This window comes from Sebastes fasciatus, chromosome 3, assembly GCF_043250625.1.
Source record: "Sebastes fasciatus isolate fSebFas1 chromosome 3, fSebFas1.pri, whole genome shotgun sequence".
In the NCBI taxonomy this organism is placed as follows: domain Eukaryota; kingdom Metazoa; phylum Chordata; class Actinopteri; order Perciformes; family Sebastidae; genus Sebastes; species Sebastes fasciatus.
This window is the reverse complement of record NC_133797.1, coordinates 24,660,714-24,679,573: the sequence shown is the minus strand read 5'-3', so window position 1 is coordinate 24,679,573 and position 18,860 is coordinate 24,660,714. Positions and strand designations below refer to the sequence as shown.

The 18,860-nt window shown below is 39.0% G+C and overlaps 1 protein-coding gene across 3 annotated transcripts in view; it reads right to left on the bottom strand.

Annotated features, from left to right (window-relative positions):
* ttbk1a (tau tubulin kinase 1a) overlaps positions 1–18,860 on the bottom strand; it is a 57,311-nt gene that overhangs the window by 4,576 nt on the left and 33,875 nt on the right. The window lies entirely within an intron of this gene.

The following is an 18,860-nucleotide window of genomic DNA, read 5'->3' as shown; positions in this document are numbered from 1 at the left end:
TGTTTAAAGGTACGTGAGTTTCTCCTTCCCATCAGAAATGTGGGATTTTCTTTTGGGCATTAACATTGAGCTAAGAGGAAATTGTGGTATTTGGGAGCACTGTGACAAAATCAGGTAATGTATCATTAAACGATTAAAACTGACTGTGGTGGGGTAGATGATTTAAATAATGAAACTCAGTTTAGGTTAGGTTAATTGTGGACTCTAAATTGCCCGTAGGTGTGAGTGTGAGCGTGAATGGTTGTCTGTCTCTATGTGTCAGCCCTGCGATGGACTGGCGACCTGTCCAGGGTGTACCCTGCCTTCGCCCAATGTCGGCTGGGATCGGCTCCAGCCCCCCCGCGACCCCTAACGGGATAAGCGGTTGCAGATGGATGGATGGAACTCAGTTTATCAAATCACTCTGTCGTTTTAAAATTTTTCATAGTCAGGCGTTCATAAAGTCAATTTGATGTCATCCTGTTTACGTGATCTATATCTGTCGAAAAGATAGTTTTGCAAGTGTGTAGCACGTGGTTTCGCTAACGGTTCCTCTCCAAGTAAGAAAGACTGCAGGAACTGAGGTATTTGCCCCCAAAACCATTTTAATGTCATTTTGGTTGTACACAAGCTTTTCAAGATTGTCTAGATTACATACATTGATATAAAAGGCACAAAAAAATGCATTGCAGAGTTTATCCTTAGACAGCACGCAGTCTGATATCAGGTGATTTTCAAGTGTTTCCCTTCATAAAGATTTAACATACAGCCTGTACATACATACTAAACCCAGCTAATTATCATGCTATTAGAGATGAACTGCAAACCTAATTACTTTCTACATTTCTGTATATATGTACACAGTTATCATTTGGATTTACAAAAAGTTTAAAATACATGCTTTACCTGTAAATTATACAAGCAGTACTGTACAGTCATATAGTGATAGAAAAAAAGCTTACATGTATTATACAAGTGAAAGACACTCACGGATCATCACACTGAACTAACACTGTGAGCTCTTCAGTCCTCTTTACCTGGACAACAGAAACTCTGCTGTTATTGCAAAAACGTTGAAGAAACATTCAGACATTTTATAAAATACTTTGTTGTCCTCAGAGAACTGCACTGAACACAGTTTCAGCCAGTACACAGATAGGTCTGGGATGTGTTTAGCTTAGCTTAGCACAAAGACTGGAAGTCATTGTGGTTTTAGCAGCAGTTAGCATTGGAGCTAACCACCGCTGGGAGCAGTGACTGAACACAGCTTCTCTAAAGTCCTGAACTCATAGTGCTAACTCTGCTAAACCCAGCTGACTACGGGATGGACTGATGACTATAGCTAACAAGATACTTTCAAATGTAGTAGCTAAGCTAGGAGTTTCCCCCTGCTTCCAGTCTTTGTGCTAAGCTAGGCTAAACACACCCCGGACCTATCTCTGTACTGGACAAACTGAGATGTTCCTCATCTTCATCTTCTCCCGTTCGCACCAAAAGACGTATAAATGCCACGATAATGTGCAAAGCATTTAGCGTGCAATAAGTACGCCTTTCTTGATTTCCGTTTGTCATTTGTACGTCATGTATCCTGTACTGACTGCAATGTAAATGCATCCCCGTGTGAATGCTATGGTAAGAGTTAGTGACGTAGTAAAAAAAGCAAAAAAGACCATTTACGATGGGCAGGTGAGGAGGTGGAAGGGTCTAACAAACTTATAACCAGGAGACCTGTGTTCGAGACCGTTGTCCCATGACGATTGTCCCATGACGATTGTCCCGTGACGATTGGGCCAAACCATGACGCTTTTCCTTACCCTATCTATGTGGTTTTCTTGCCTGAACCTAAGTTAGTGTTTTATTTGCCTTAACCTAACTGCGGATGTTTGCGTAGCGAACAATTGACAAGCCAAAAGTGGCGTACAAATGACATGCGAAAAGGCTAAAATGCGTACGCATGACACGCGGAATGTCCGTGTAATGTCGTGATATTTATTCGCCTTCCTGTGAGACCAGGTTGGGAAAACAACTAATTTCGGACTGAATAGGATTTCATAAAGTATCTGAATGTTCCTTTGAGAATCAACTAGTGACACACAAGGTTCATACTGATCTGCTTAACAAACTGGTGAATGTGGGAAAGCCTACAGTCTAAACAAAACTAACATGGAGACGAGTGGTCACCTCTAAAGACACAATGCAGTTTTGTTCTCTCTACAGACATGTTATCTGTACAATATCACCCTGTTATTCCACAATGATCAGCACTAACATATCAAATATGCAATAAAATGGATGTGTTGGAGGAGCGTTATAAATTTTTTTTTTTTTTTACATGTATATAATTCTAGTGTGTGATTCATGAGGTATAAATGTTTTGTGGCAGACTGAAAAAAGTTTGTGGTACGTGACAGTTTTAACAGTTTTTTCTCAAGCCGCATTCATCTATTTTTGAGGAAAGTCTCAGGACATAAAGGCTTCAAAGTCGCAGAATTATTGATGTGATGGAAATTTAATTTTTGCTATTAATAAAAACCTTCAAAATGTTGATTTTTCAGGGGCTAATTTTTAGTTTGACCACTGAGCAGTACTACTGTTTACCATCACATCTACATATTGCACTTCTACACATCAGGAATTTGTAATCAACAGAACTGGAGTACATTTTTTTGGTTTTCTGGAAATCTCTTTACAAGTTACAGTTTAATATTTTCTAGTTTAAATCAACTGAAACCAAATTGACATATATATATTTTTCAGTTTGCGCAACATGAGGAGCAGCAGTTCGATAAACATGATACTCCAAACAAGATTCAATTTGACGTGCTCTTTTAGCCAAAAAGGCCTGTTGGCGAACACAATGGAGAGCCATAATTCAACAGCCTGGCAATATGTTTAATTATTGAAACTCTGCACTTCATTAAATGAATATACAAGCATTTGCACAGCACCATGTTGAGTAGCAGTTGGTGTACTGCCAGCCTTATAAGTATTTTCAACTTGCACTCTTTTTCCTTTTGTTGTTTTGGCCATAATTCCCATAGACAATAATGAATGCATTGACTAATTTAGACCTTTTTATTGGTCTGTTGACCTGCAAAACTGCTTTAAGTCCAGTACGAACCAGGAAGAAGCTCTTCAACATTTGCCTACTGTTTACGGAAGTGACGTTGTTGAATCAAATCCAATTGTGACTGATGGGAATTGTGTCCAAAACAGCAAAAATGAGATGTAAAACTTGTTTAAAAAAGACATTTCATCCATTCAGAACGGTCGACTCAAACAGCCAAATATTGAGTGAAGTCCATGATGTTTTAACAGCATCATGCAGCTTGACTTCATCCACTAACAAACAAAACACTGGATGTAAATGTTCACATCTACACTGCAGAATTAAAGATGTGATGATAAGAAAGGCTCCAGCTGCTTCCTGTTAAAGTCAGCTCCGGACTCCACAGATCTGATCCGTGAGTATCCCCTCTAGTAGCGGTGTGAGTTATTTACAAAAAAATCACAGACGTTTTTCAGTCAGAGGTGTATATTCACTGTGTTTTCGTTGTAATTACAGTAGTGTTGTTTTTAGTCATTTTACAGTCAGAGGTGCGAGTCGTACAAACAGTAGATCTCATGCAAAGAGTGGCGACAGTCGGTAAACAGTCTCTTGGTACGACATACTGTTATCAATGCTGCGGATCGTTTTTTAAAGTGTGTCGTCAGCATAATAAGCACACTCGAAGCTTTCTACCGTCCGTTTCTAACTGAATGTGGCACTGCGCTCATGGTGACACAGGACAAAACATTGACATGTATCAGTGACAATCTTGTACGGTAGGTGAATCATTTTGCAGGCGTGCAAAATAAAGTTAGCAGCTAGTCCACTTCATACATTCTCTAAGTGGTTGTATCGTAACGCTATGCTAAATATAAAACAGGCAGGATGTCCTGAACTCAGCAAGAAGCAGCATGAAAACAAACTCAGGTTGTCTCCTCATCAGACCGCAGCTGTGATGAGCCTCAGCACAGAGGGACACGCTCAGGCTCAGCTAATGGTAATGCTTCAAGCTCAATGAAACAGCAAGTGGTGCATATTTACTTAATGTAGCCCTTTAACACATTGAGAAAGCAACCGTTTCACTGCACAAAATGGCCGTCCTAGCTAGTCTCATTTAGTGTACTCCAAAACATTTTTGAACATGTTCAGGAGACATTTGAAGAATGACGTTCGAATGACATTCAAAGCAACAAACCACAGAGCACTGCTTTGGTATGATGTTAGCAGCAGGCCTAATGTTAAACAGGGTTTCACAGCTCAACTCTTCACAATGGCTCATTGTTCTGATGGTAACATGGTGGAGACCAAACAGAAACTACCTCACAGATGTTTGTAGATCTTCTACTGAAAGCCTCCATCTCTCAGGATGAAACAAGCACTGATTATTTTAAGGTCATTCAGAGTGGAAAAAATTGTTCTAGACATTCGCTACTGGAGAATTTTACCAGTAAATGTCAAAATAAAGACTCTTGTAAAGATCTTTTGCTGCAATATGCCGAAAGAGCCTAAACGTGATAAATCGATTAAATGTTGGTCGCAAACATTCACTAGCCGTGTTTCCATTCAGTTGTCAAATGAATTTTAGGCAAACTTTTGAAATGTCGCAAAAAAAGTAATGCGAATTTGGCCCGTTTCCATCAACTGGTTTGGACAGAATAAACTCGGCTACAGCGTAGTTTCGTCAGAAACGCTATAGGCTTCGCATGGCTGTAATCCGCCAGTAAACAGAGTAGAAGAAGAGGTTGCGAACCAGAAACAAAACAAGTCGCCTTGGCCATCCAACCATCTACGAGAGAAAAAATGAACAGAGGTGTTCATGAATTTGTTTCAGTAGTTCTTTCATGTCAGCTAGTACTGTCCGGAGACAAAAACAAGCATTAACGCGTTATGGGAATATCCGAGAAGAAACCGACAGCAGAAACAGCTGATCAGTCATATGAGTTAAATGTTCGCTACGTGAGAATTTATTCGGCAAAGGTGTTTCCATAATCCATTTAGCGCATCAACTCTTTTTCGACAAAGGCGAAAACCATCTCAAGCAAGCATAACAAATTTTCTTTTTTAATGAATTTTGCCATTTCCATACAGCTTCTAAAGCAGTACTTCATAAAAATGCTCATAAAAATATGTGAATGGAAACATTGCTATTGTTCTTTGTGTTGATGGCTTTTCATTTTGTTGTTAGACATTTGTTTTGTTCAAAGTGTGCAGACACTGTGTAGACTGTGATTATAGCCAATGACAGTTGAACCTTTGAAATCGGGAGGCTCTGAACAACTAAACAGACTTTTTGAAACTACATTTAAACAAACTATTGATGTTGTTTTTCTAGTATTCTTCCACACCAGCATCTGTGGTGGTTAAGTGGGAAGTGAAACACCTATGAGGTGAGGTAACTCACTTCCTGGCTCAAGAATTGACTCACGAGAATGGGTTGTTGTGGGGGGCATGGCACTTTTGTTGGAAGATGAGTGTGATTTTCAAAGACAAGCAAATTTTCAGACATTCTTTGCAGGGTTGAATCATTTTGGGATTTGTGGGATTTTGGATCTAAATCAGGCCATCCTTCGCATATCAATGTCTCTGACAAATCAGCTGTTCCACCGCCTCTGTCTCAACCAAATACCAAAAAATGTGTGATGACTTCTTACAATGTAGATTTTTTTTCCACAGCTTGGTCATTAGATCTAAGATGTTTGTTGATCTGATGGTGTTTCCTCCTGACTGTTGGATGTTCACACAATAAACCACCAAAATACCATATTTGACAATTCCCTTTTAAGACATCTACCAGGAACAACCATTTCCCAAATGGAGACATGGTAACATACTGCCACTAAAACCAACAAATAACACACACCCAGCTTGTTTCCCATCGGTCAACGCTGACACCGTCTGGCTACATTAACTATGCATGCATGCTCTTACGATACAAATGTTGCTGACTGTAACGTTATTCTGTCTCATTGCTTGTGAAACGGAGAAAAAGGCGAACTGCGTCGGAAATAAGAAAGCCCTCGCCCTGCTCTACTGGAGCCATTATGGGAATATAGTGGTGGTTTATTTTATCTCATTAATAACTTTTCATTCCTGCTCATCGTTTTTTAAATCTTCCATCAGATCGAGTTCCTTCCTTCCAGGCTGCAATTGTTTACAGTTAATTTCCGTAGAAATCAACTTGAAATTGAAGGCAGATAATAGCTGACTTTTTCTGCACTATCATCATGTTTTCTGGAATTTCAGAGCCAGAGTCAGTTTTCAAAATTCTCCTTGGATGTGAGTTCAAGGATGCTTCAAATCTCTGCAAGTTGGTTTTCATAGAAATTAACTGAAACTGCCTGTAAGAAAGAAAATCAATCTACATACAGATGGTATGATTTGTAAAGGTTTAAACCACCAGAACGTCCATTTAAATAATTCTCTTTTTTGCTGTAACATCCCATATTTCACTTATTGCATCTGTGTTTTGCATCCATATAGTGAGACCCTCGGCCCGGCCTGACCCCCCCTCTCCGATCGACTCAGTGATAAAGTGCAACAGTGAAGTCCAGCGGTCAAAAAATAGTAATGGAAGAGGAAGCACGATGGAAATAAGTAAATATGGTGATCCAAACACACACCAAGATGTCAGGAATCAGGAAAACCTCTTCAGAGACCTCTGCAGAATAGATTTAAACACACAATGAAGAGTTTTTCTGGTCAAACTCACTGCCATTTACAAAACCACGGATGACCATCACCTTTACAACTTTTCATTAGGTCAGTTGACTCAAACAGAGACAAAAACCCAGGAACAACTGCCCAGAAAACACCAAACAGTAACCAACACAACAGCCTAAACCTACGATCTGACGGCCCTTTAGGTCAACGTTTATCGTCCAGTATCTCCACCAACAAAAACAACAACATAATCTTATTGATTGCATTTCTAACTGACCATCCTTATGAATGAAACAGGATCTACCTCGTCCTCTGGAAGATCTGGATTGAACTCAAACACAACATCCAAACGTGGAACGATGCAGGTGAGACAACAACCTTCTGAAGTGTTGACCAGCTGTGGTTTCTGAAAGTGTTTCTGAGCTTGTTATCTTGAGATTATGACTTAATTTTCTTGAGACAATAAAGTGCTTCTAACAGTAACACGACTATCCGTCAGAGCGACTCCATGTTGAAATGGACTTGGAAAGAACAGGAAGTACAGACGCTTGTTGTCCTGATAAAGACATAGGCTAAGTCCTGATCAATAATTAACTGTTATCTACAGATAACCTGATCATGAAATCCTGATCTCAGGGTTAAGAGTCTGCTAGCAGCTCTGTGAGGCTGTACTTGGGCACAATGGTGCTTTGAGCCAAATGCTTACATCAGCATGCTAACAATGACAATGCTAACATGCTGATGTTTAGCAGGTATTACTGTTGGTGCCGTCAAATGAAACTCATGAGCTTGTGTTTACAACATGGAAAGTCGTGTACACGATATGCTCGGAGTTCAAGGGGTTAAGTCGTGAGAACACCGCTGCTAAGCAACTGTCAATATTAACGTTACTGTCGGCGTCTAGAAGCCACAGAGGCTAACAATCTAGCAGGCTAGCAAGTGGGTAACATAATGCAGTAAATGCAAAGGTACAATGACAGAGGAAAAAGATGAGGCCGTTGGGCATATCAACATTTTTCCTCAGATATATTATAAAATTACGAAGAAAAACAATATACGACTAAAATTACAATATATTAAATTATTATGCACCAAAAAATGAACTTCCATGGCCTCCGCCATTTCTGACAACGTCAACAAACATGTCATTTGAAGGCACCATTTGTTCACAATCTTAGATTAGCATGTTAGCATGCTAACATTTGCTGATTAGCAGTAAACATAAAGTACATCTGAGGCTGACGGGAATGTCATTAGCTCTGCAGGTATTTGGTCACAAACCGAAGTATTGGACAAATTGAAATGTTGACCTGATGATGGCGCTAGATGAAAAGTTAGACACCAAAGTTATTACAATTATGACAATATGAATGTCTTAACCACATTTCATCACAATCCATCCAATAGTTGAGATATCTCACTCAAAAACACAAATGTTAACCATCATGATGGCGATAGAGGATCACCAAAGTCAGAGGGATTCATCCTCTGGGGAACATGAATGCCTGAAACAAATTTCATGACAATCCAACTGACGTTGAGATATATTCCAGTCTGAACCAAAGTGGTGGACGAAGCGACAAACACTTTGTGTAATTTTAAAATGAAAAGAAAATTAAGTCATAATCTCAAAGATAAAATGAAGCGCCACAGCTGCTCAAACAAGAGATGCAACAATCACACGACAAACTGATGCAAGGACGACAATGTGCTATCTTTGTGTAACTATTCTATTCTGCACCAACAACAGCCAGTAATACTGTATTATGTCTCCCTTCCCATGATGCTCTATGTCATGTTTAACATCTCGACCCTTCCTACATCATAAAAAGTTTAATTAAAAAAGTGTCACATTGAACGCAGGGTGCTTTCAATGCAAAGAGATAGCTCTGTCCGCGGGCTACGTCGTGTAATATGGTGGCCCTCAACCGCAAACGACAACATTTCATAGAGTTATTATTTTTAAAACCGTCCAGGAAATAAATCAGAAATGAGCTAACTAAAATTGATACATTCAGCAAAAGAATTGTGAGGTTGTCACAGAAGTTTCTGTTTCATTTTTTTTGTGGTTTACAAGTTTTGTTTTGTTAATTTGTTTTGAAAAAATATGTCTTTGTTATGTTTATTTCTTGGGTTGAAAGTTGTGTAGTTTATAGTTTACATTTTTTTTCTAGTCATAGTGTTTTTGTTATTTTTAATGTTTTGTGAAACATTTATATAAAATTAATATTGTGTTGTCCTTTCATTTTTTTCCTGCTATATTGTTATTGAGTTGTGAATTTATTTTGTGAAATGTTGTGGGGTTTTATTTTGTTGTTTTGTGAAATGTCATTGTGTATTCACTCTTGCTAATTAGTTTTTTCAAAAACGTTGCTGCATTTTCTTTTTTTGTGTGAAATATTTGCACTTTTGGGCCACCGTACTTCTACCCAGAGACCCAGCACAGTAACAGTTTTTGTCATAAAGACGGAGCTTAAGTCTAGGGTCAAAGTTATGACACCTTCAGAAAACCCTTTTCACAGAGAAAACTCACACTTCTCTCTTCACACACAACATTTAATGAAGCTGGAATCAGGGCGAGACGTTTGGATCACTGGTTTTGTGTCGGTGAAGACGTGTGGTGAAGCGGTGTCAGGTGTATTGCTCGGTGGACGGTATGATCGGAGGGGAAACGCCGACTCCATAGTCTCGGTGCAAAAACATGATCGCCGGGACGACCTGCATTCCTCGACGATCGCTCCTTCATTTTAGCAGGTAAAGCAGAAAAAATAAATAAAAATAAATAAATGCACAAATACTGTAAAGCTTAACAGTCTGTCAGCAGCCTCACTCTGTTTAACTTTCCTCCTCTTCACAGAAACAAGAAGGAGATATTCAGTTTCACATCATTTCCTCCAGTTTGCCAGGTCTGCGGCGTGTGCAACATCAGGTTTGCAGAGAGGCTTTATAGTTTATTGCATGGAAAATATTTCCCGTTTTCTTCTGTTCCTCTGCTCGAAATGTAGTTGGTAGAGCTACATGAGTGTGAATATGTGTGTGTGAAACTACATGTTACATGTACAGCGGTGCTGCTGTGTGCCAGTCATATGGCTTGTTGTGTTTAATTGACGTGGGGTTATTATCTGGCTCTCTGTGTTCATTATGTCAGTTTCATATATGTGTATGTGTTTGTATATGCAGGGGTGCCAAACCAGCAAATTACAAATAGGTAATCAGCTGTTTGTTTAATTTTTGTTACTTTGTTTTCTTGTTTTTTAAAGGGGCACTTGTTGATTTTTTCTAGGGACGCACGATACCGGATCGGATATCGGCCGATACTGACTCAAATGGCTGGATAGGGTATCGATGACAATGGGGCCGATCTATTCAGTTTAATTCTATGTTTACACTTGAATTGTAATTCAAGTTTTCAACTGTTAATTTTGAAGATTGCCAAGTTGCTAGTGTACAATTGTTTATTTTAATGATAAATAATAATTCAGTAAAATTATGTTTATGTATTTATTTGTTACATTTTGTTTTACAAAGTTAAGAAAGCAATGTTTAAGTCCAGCCTGATGTTGCCTTACACATAACAGAATGATCCCAGTCACTTCCCCACAGTGAGGTATAAAGCTTATTAATTAAACACTGGTAATGGATCAGTACTCGGTATCTGCCGATACCCAAAGCCCAGGTATCGCTATCGGGACTGAAAAAGTTGGATCGGTGCATTTCTAATTTTGACCACAAATTCTAACATGTCCTCACAGCTTTTCAAACTGAAGACAATTAATAAATGATTTTGGGATTTAGAGGCACTTTAATTAAATCAGGGAGAGTATCTTTATTTAAAAAGTATCACTTTGGACTCTTGTGATGAGCATCTGTAACCATTTGATTTAGGATGAATCAAATAAATTTCAAAGATTTACAGATTAATAATAAATAATAAAATAATTGTTATTTGCTGCTGTTAATAAATTACAGGTCCTCAGTAGGTGAGCTACACTGTGTGCAGTCTTAATAGAGTTTATGTGCTGAGACACCAGGGTGGGGGGATGGGGGGGCCAAATTCTGCCCAAAACTGGTTTGACAGACTCTGCGTATACAGTATGTGTTTGTCCATGTATGCGTGTTACATGTGTGTGTCTATATTGTGTGTGTTCTGAGTCCGTCTCTCAGTCCTCTCAGCTGCTATTCTTGTTCATGAGCTTGGCTAACATCTGCTGCAGCTGCGTCCGCGACACGTTCAGGACCGAGTGTCTGCTCCGCGGGCTACCGGGCGTCGGCAGGGTGCCGGCGTGCCGCCGCCGGACCGAGGCGTTGGCGGCAGTGATGTGGGCGGGGCTGCTCTCGGCCGAGCGGCTCCTCTGAATGAAGCTGCCTCCTCCGTGGGGATACTGCTCCGTCTCCAAGGTGGAGGAGGAGAAGACGTAGGAGGCCAGCCTCCTCAGCTGATTGGGCCGCGGTTGGTGCCTGTCCTCTTCCAACTGCAAACAGACCAATCAGAGAGAGGGAGGGAGATTAGCAAGGGGACACTTTATAAAAAATAAATGTATTTTAATGTTTAATGTTTTCCTACGGCTACGTCCCAACACTCTGATTTGACTTCCTGCCCTCGTCTCCTTCCCCTCCCTGACCTGGCGTTAGACAAGAGAGAGCTGATTGGTGCTCTCCCACATCTAAAGCCTTCAGCTGATTGGTCAAAGGTTACGAGGGGAGGAGCCTCGGGAGAGAAGCTGAGGGAGTGTTGGTGTAAATCTGTCTACAGTTACAGCTATCAGATACTAGTTAGAAGCTATGAAAAAAGTTAACAGAGAGCCAATAGACTGTTAGCTGTGTGGGTTGCCAGATTGGTCATCCCTCTAGCTGGACAAATGGTGATGAAAAATATTTTCCCCCACAAAGAAGCACTTTAAAAGGACACACCAGCACGAACACTGCACATACTGTAGCTCACTAGTCTACAACAGTCTGAGCCTGACACTTTTGAGCTTTGGATTTCTGAAGGAAAAATTACCATTGGAGATGCAAAAAGAAACAGGGAACACAAAATAGAGATGGAGTCATCAAGCACACAAAACACAGACACACAACGGAGGAAAAAAAAGGGAGGAAATATGTCTGAACAGAAGGAAAAGGAAGAGGAGGAACAGAAACTGAGTGAGAGAACAGAGGTAAAGGACTATTCCTAAACTGTGCTTACCCCGAAACATCACTTTATTTCTTCTTGTGTTGTCCCAATGGCACCCTCGCTCTTTTCTGTGTCTCCTCAGGTGAGTCAAACTCGAAATACTGTGTACTTTTAAAGCGATAGGTTGGGGGCAAAGGCGTCAGTAGTTATGTGGAGGGGAGGGGAAGAATTGGAGAGGAGTAAAAAAGAGAATGGCAGTCCTCGATGGTTGGCGGCGGAGAGCTCGCTCTGAGTCTAGCGGTGACGATCGGCACGAAAATAAAGTAGAGCTCGCTAAAATATCACTAAAAACGGATTTGTGCACACGTTTCAGCACGCTGCAGATAAAGTGAAATATCAGTGATGATGTAATAACGTCCAGCCTGTAAACAGCAGCCACCAAGTATGGAGGATCAAACCTGACTTATTAGTAAATAAATAAATGAGTGCATGAATAAATCAAATGGTCACATACATGTAGAACTGAACTGAAAAGCATAAATGGATAAAAAATCAAGAAAGAAACCAAGAAGAAAAGAATCAACAAATAACCCACAAAGAGAAATCCTGCTGCAGGAAAATTACATATAAATACTGAAGTGAAAATAAAATGTTAAATAAATGTGAAACTCAATGATTCCACATTCATTTACCATGAAACCAAATGTGCATTTTCAGACTCCCCAGAGGTAAAATCCTAATGATTCTGGTAACCCCCTGACTTTTCCTCTAGCGCCACCATCAGGACAACATTTCACAAGAAATACACAAGCACACAGAAAAAAAAATTGAATGTAATGAAATGTCCTGATGTCATTCTTCCTCCTCAGAGGATGAACCCTTTAAATATTAATAACTCCATGATCTTTCCCGTAGCACCACCATCAGGACATTATTCATATTGTGACGGCAAGTCAGGTTTGGTCCTCCATAACAAAGTGCTCAAGGATGCTGTTTCCTTTGTTTTATAGCCAGTCCATTTGTCAGAATCTTTTATTATTTAGTCCTAAAATAACTGTTGAAAATTTTACGCTTTCAACCTTTTTTTTTTCTTTTCAGAATTTAGCCTTTAGAACAGATGTTGTTTTAATATTTATATCAGTTTTACACAAACGTTTTTTTATTGTTTGTTTTATTACCTTCATCTTGAATTTATGGAAGCCCAGAAGTCCTGAAAGATAAGTTCTTATCTTGTGCATACACCACATTCAAAATAAAACATTACCCTTTGGCACTTCTAGGCCTCTGTACACATTCGACAAAACACTCCTTAAATTCTTAAATGGTTGTCTTTTTAGTGATCTGAGAAAATGTCTTTTCACTTTCAGCTACTAGTGGACACACACATGTTTTTTTAAGTGTATTTTTAATGACATCTTGTTGTCATTGTCAGTGCAGGTGATCTGTATGTGTTTAGTGATGTCTGAGCAGACATCGTTTCAGCTTGTTGTAAGAGCCCATGAAAGTGTAATGATGTGTATTCATGACAAACATTACGTTTCTGGTTCTCAGTTGGACTTCAGGGTTCTCATCTTTCATTTTAATGCAAAGCTCCCGACACCAGACATTCACATAACAATTGACTCTTTTCTTTTTTGAATTCCAATAAATACACCAGTGTATCTTTGTAGTGAAGCATCTTTGACTGAGCCAACATGCAGAGCACACTAACCATCAAACCAGCAACACTTCATTAATATAATCTGGCTGAATGATGGATTCATTATATACAGCTGATGACATCATGTCGACACTCATAGACTAAAAATGAGAAACCTCTGACGGTCCGGTCTGAACACTTTGAGGAATTTACTGGATTTACATTTTAAAATTTGACATTTCGAGTATTATTTGATTGCTAAATACATGTCTAAATGTTCCACAATGTAGCTGATGAAAACAACGGCTGTGTATGAACAAATATAACAGTTTCCATGTGTTTGTCATGATTTCTGACACTTTTCCTGCTGATATGATATACATGTGTTGTATGTGGTGACAGGACCCCAAACTACGGCTGGAGCAGCAAGGTGTTAGAAATAAAATGGATATGTGTCTTCAACCCTTTACTTCTAGGATTTGCACAAACAGTTCGACGCAATTACGAAAAGTGTATTGTTAACGTTATCTCAACCACCAATTATTGAACCTGAACTCAATCCAATGAAACTGAGTCAAACATGAGCTAAGTTGGTAAAGTGTAAGTGTGATTACTAATTGATAAAATAACAATTTGTTGTCTTGTTACGAGTAAATACAGGTATTGTTTTCTACGAGCTGGAGTTAATGGTAACACTTCATTTTACAGGTCCGCAAATTACATGGTAATTAGGTGATAATTAGCAAGTTACCTATTTGAAATTTCTTTGGAATTACTGCCAAATTACCCCAATATTTACCTCAAACTTTATCAAAAATTACTTTATTATAAAGATTATTTAATAATTCTATTCTGCTATTTCCCTGAATAGCTGGTAATTTATTTAATACATTTTCAGGAAAGGAATACAAAGTTAATTGATAAGCTTTATTTCCATGTCCGCTGATAAATAGATAATAATTAGCATATAACTTCTTTGAAATTTCTTAAAAAAACAGATAGAGAGCCGACTCTGACTGAACAAACTACGACCATCAAGTTGAACCAACTCTTCTGACAGACTCAACAAAAGCTGACAGTGATGAGCTTCTCCAAAATACTCTATACTGAAGGATCGTCACAGTACTGGAATATTCACTCAGGGGTTTATAAAGGTTCTTACAGGAAGAATGTTGTTTGTTACTTTACTCCAAACTGACGTACATGACATGACGAGCATCATAACCCTAATACTGGACTGTGACAGTCCTGAATCAGGATCATGATGGACTGCTTGATGATCAGGAGTTTCTGTTATTTTGTTCAACCACTCCACTTCTCTAAATAAACCTTTTGTAAGACAAGAACGTCAATACTGGAAGTTTCTGCAAAAACCCAGATTACTTTCGACATTTTTTTTACTTCCAATGTCAGTGTTCTTAACTCACTTTCTACAATATGTACACATGGCAGCATGTTAGGGAAAGATTTTATGAAAATTAAACTATGGTTAAGGTATGATTAGTGTTAGGGAAAAATTGTGGTTACAGTTAATAAAAAGATGAACATTAATTTCAGGTCTGTTTCAGGACACAAACTCCAGTCTCCTGCATGAAAGATGGACTTGCTACACTACCGTGCATCCACCACCCGACTTCCACACCTTTACTTTCCCTGAAAGTCGGCACCGGACGTACAATGTGAGGTCCCGATTCGTCCAATTAAGGTTAATCCCTGGAATACTGGGCTGTTTTTTATGGAGGATGGAACCGGCCAATGGGTTAAAAAATAAATAAATAACTTGATAAATAAATAAATATATATGTCATTAATAGAATTAAAAATAATATTCTAAATTAATGTAGGCATTAATTAATTGATAAAATGTGACATAAATTGATATTTCTGTTTTAATTTGCTTCTTTATTTATTTATCTTTGTACTACTTCCCCTATCTATCTATGCTTCTATTTAATTCCCCCTTTTATTTATCTATTTATTTTTATTAAATTTTAAATTTAGTTAATATTTTAGATTTATTTTTAAAATGTATTTATTCATTATAAAATTGTATTTATTTATTTTTTCATTTATTTCTCCATTTTTTTTATCCTTCGCATTTCCGTCTGAAGCTGAGCTGTTTCTTGGACCCAAACCTTCGGGAAGGAGACCGGCATTAACTGTTAAATGTAAATAAAATAAATATAAAAATAATATAAAATGAGTAAAAAAATAAACGCTAAAATAAATACATCAATTTAAAAGTTAATAAAAATAAAACAGTAAACAGAAATATCAATTTATGTCACATTTTGTCAACTAATTAATGCCTACATTTATTTATAATATTATTTTTAGTCCATTTAATGCCATATTCACTTGCTTATTTATCAAGTCATTTATTTTTCATTGATTTTGACAGGTTCTGTCCAAAATAGTTTTGAAACTGGTTTGTTTACAGTAAATTTCCACTCAGCCACCAACCTGAAATGAATCACCAAATCTGTGTGTGTGTGCGTGTGTGTGTGTGTGTGTGTGTGTGTGTGTGTGTGTGTGTGTGTGTGTGTGTGTGTGTGTGTGTGTGTGTGTGTGTGTGTGTGTGTGTGTGTGTTCCTGACTTAAGCTACCTTTGGGGACACATTTCAGACTAAAGACCAGTTAATTGGGGACGGCTTGTTTGGAATTGGGGATAAAGGCCATGTCCCCAATTTGGAAAAAGCTGATTTTGGGGTCAGTGGTTAAGGTTAGGGTGAGTCTCAAGGAAATTAATGTAAGTCTATGCAGTGTCCCCAAAAGTGACCTAAGTAAACGTGTGTGTGTGTGTGTGTGTGTGTGTGCGTGTGTGTGTGTGTAAAACCAGGTGGTGAAACAGTCACTTTGACTCTAGCGTGTCGGAGAACATGAGAAAACACAGCAGAACAACAGAAGAAGATGAAAACATCATCAACATCCTGACATAGAAACATCATGGCTACACGGTTGAATCATACAGGAAGTGCTGCTTCTCATTCACTCCTTCAGAATAAAACAATGGTCCAAAGCAAAAGTCAATGAGCGAAAGCAAAGAGATGGAAAGTATTTCAACTCTGCTCCACAATGACGAGGAAAAGACAGCGGTACCGTTCACAGCTCACTAACTATCCCGCTATATCTGGTTTGTTGTCCTGCTTGTGTTTGGATTAAACAAGGAACATATAACATGAACTAGTGTCTTTATGCTAAACTAAAATAATCTAATCTAATCAATCTTCTCATCTTTTGCATGCCTTCAAATGAAACTTGTAAGCTCGTATTTACAACAAGGGAAGTCGTGTACACAATATCCTCGGCGTTCAAGTGGTTAAGTCGTTGCTAGGCAACGGTAATATTAACGTTACTGTCGGCATCTAGAAGTCAGCGTCTAGAAGCCACAGAGGCTAATGATTTAGCAAGCTAGCAAGTGGGTAACATAATGCAGGAAATGCAAAAGCATAATGACAGAGGAAAAGGATGAGGCCGTTGGGAATATCAACATTTTCCTCAGACATATTATAAAATTACGAAGAAAAACAATACACGACTAAAATTACAATATATCAACTTATTGTGCGCTGGAAAATGAACTTCCATGGCCTCCGCCATTTCTGACAACATCAACAAACATCACAACTTGGAGCTTTCAGAAACTTTCCACTTTACGAGGTCGTGAATACCACAAGAGGGGGACGTTCATATGGACTCTTCTCGTGAACACGGTAAACACGACCCCATTTGAAGGCAATATATCTCTTAGCAAGAAAGTGAATTAGTGTATTTCTCAAAATGTGAAACTACACCTTTAATTCCAGCCCTTTCTTGTATAGCTTCTTTTCCACTAGCATCAGAAACTAAATGTAATTTCTCTTAAAGAAGCTGAAATTATGTTGCTGAAGATTTCTGTCCACATTGACCACAATGACGATGATAAAATATCTACTGCAGCACTGGACAGAAAAATCTGAACACGATATTCAGCAGCTACAGCACCCATGAGGCTTTGACAGCAGCTAAGACTCATAGGATATGCTCTTGCTGAATGCAAACAATAACAATCATGTTCAATTTTTCTTAAAACACTAAGGTGTTCCCATTTTGCTGTCCACTCGGTTACACTGAGAACAGACTAATCGCACAACACAACAACAATATGAGAATTATACTTTTCAATCTGCCACAGTGTCTAAAAGCAGTGGTCAGTTTATATAATATCATTTATATATTGCAGAACAACATCTGTGAAAAAGAGGCTGATTAAGAGAGAAATCTATAACAATATCTGATCCTACCATGATAAGAGGGTCAGTTCATAAGTATGTATACTGTGTATAAACACATCTTGAAAAACTGAACCTGCTGTGTGAAAACAGTCAGTAAAACATCTATCTGGGATCATCGACAGCTTTGATGTCCTCAGTTAAAGAACATGAGGGGAGCTTAATTCACGAGCAACATGTACTTTAAACATCACATGAAGAATCTAATCACCATCTCTCCCCGTCAGTGAACAGTTAGGAAATACTAAATCTATCTTTTGGATCTTTTGGCTACTGCTGGTTGAACAGAATGACTGCATGTGACAGATGTTCAGCTGCAGACAAACTCCTGCAGGAGTCTGCCTGCATCATCTGCATCACTGTGACACCTTTAAAGGACAATTCCAGCATGAGTCCAGATGTTTCGCTCATTAGATTAGATTGATTAAAACTATTTTAACAAATGACAGTTTCAGTGATTTTTGACTCATCGGGTGCTTCTCATTATGCTAACTGGTGCTTCCTCACGTCCTTTCTCCTCCTGTGACCCAGAAATTGTTCCCCCTCAGCCATCATTGAGGATCTTCCAATCCCTTAAAGGTCCAGTGTGTAGGATCTGGCGGTATCTAGTGGTGAGGTGAGGAGATGGCAACCAACTGAAGCCTCTCCCGTGTGGCAAGCGTGTTGGAGAGCTGCAATATGGTGGCCGACACGAAAACGCGAATGTCCCTCTCTAGAGCCAGTTGGAGCAGAGGCAGAGTGTAGAGTATTTATGTACGAGGGAAGTGAGTGGTGAAGCAAGAGAGAGAGTGCCAGGAACGGCAGCGAGTAACGTTATCCACTACGGCCAAAGCAGGAAACGTTAACAGTGTTTGTGGTGAGACGAGGAGAGAGGAAAGGAGGCTTCTGAGGGAGCTTAGAGCAAGGAAACACAGGTGTATCCTATGCTGTTTTATCAAGTGGCATGACGTATAAATGCCGCACCTCAACCTGTGCCACACAGTTTGAAGCGACTGACGTCGCTTAAGACTGACGCTATGGAACCAAAGATTTCTCATTTGGCAGCTTCGACTCCTCCACCCTTGCATCTCTCTCTCTCACTTCCTCGTTTGGAGGAGCTAAGATGTGACGAAGAGGCGTGAGTGAGGGAAGCGAGGAGACACGTTA